Source organism: Elephantulus edwardii, unplaced genomic scaffold, assembly GCF_000299155.1.
Source record: "Elephantulus edwardii isolate Elephantulus edwardi_28Jun2011 unplaced genomic scaffold, EleEdw1.0 scaffold00050, whole genome shotgun sequence".
NCBI lineage: Eukaryota > Metazoa > Chordata > Mammalia > Macroscelidea > Macroscelididae > Elephantulus > Elephantulus edwardii.
In genome coordinates this window covers 15,268,986-15,269,644 of record NW_006399800.1, presented here as the reverse complement: position 1 = coordinate 15,269,644, position 659 = coordinate 15,268,986, and the positions used below count along the sequence as shown (strand labels likewise).

General features: G+C 34.3%; 1 pseudogene; it reads right to left on the bottom strand.

Moving 5' to 3' along the window:
• Positions 1–533: 533 nt before the first annotated feature.
• The window catches only part of LOC102860075, a 3,510-nt pseudogene continuing 3,384 nt past the window's right edge, over positions 534–659 (bottom strand).

Here is a 659-nt window from a genome sequence, read left to right as displayed (position 1 = left end):
ACTCTGCAGACAAAGAGGAAAAGAAACCTTAGGAGAGGGGGCTACAAAAGGCAGGGTTCCCACAGAGCTGCAATATAGACCAAGAGGGTATGAAGGACTTTTTTTTTTAAAGACAACTTTTTTGTTTCCTCATCAATCAACACATGGTTGTGATTGCAAAACCTTTTTAGATTACACAAGGAGCTCAAGACCCACAGAGAATATAGGTAGACTGGGGAGGTGGTAAGTAACTGTTATCAGGAAAGTCCTAATAACATAAACCTTGGGTACATGTTACAGAGTCAGATTATAAACTGCTCCAGCATCTAAACTATTGAAGAGCTTTCCTATTGATTATTAAATGAGTGAAAATAGTTGATAGTTAGAAAATCTCATTTTAGTTGTTTATATACATATTTCTATGGTCAACATCTGAATATATCAACTTTATCACAAATTATCTTATGCAAGTGTAGACAATGCTTTCGACAAATCTAAGAGTGTCCTAATAACATGTCACTTATAAGTTTCACTCTAAGATAAAAATAAAAGCACTAATTTTGTTTGATTCCAGAAACTAAAATAAGACAACAAACAAACAAAATCAATGAGAATTTTCTTTTACCACCTCTGCTTCACACAGGGTGTTTGTTGTTGTTTTTGTTATGTGCTGTCGAGTC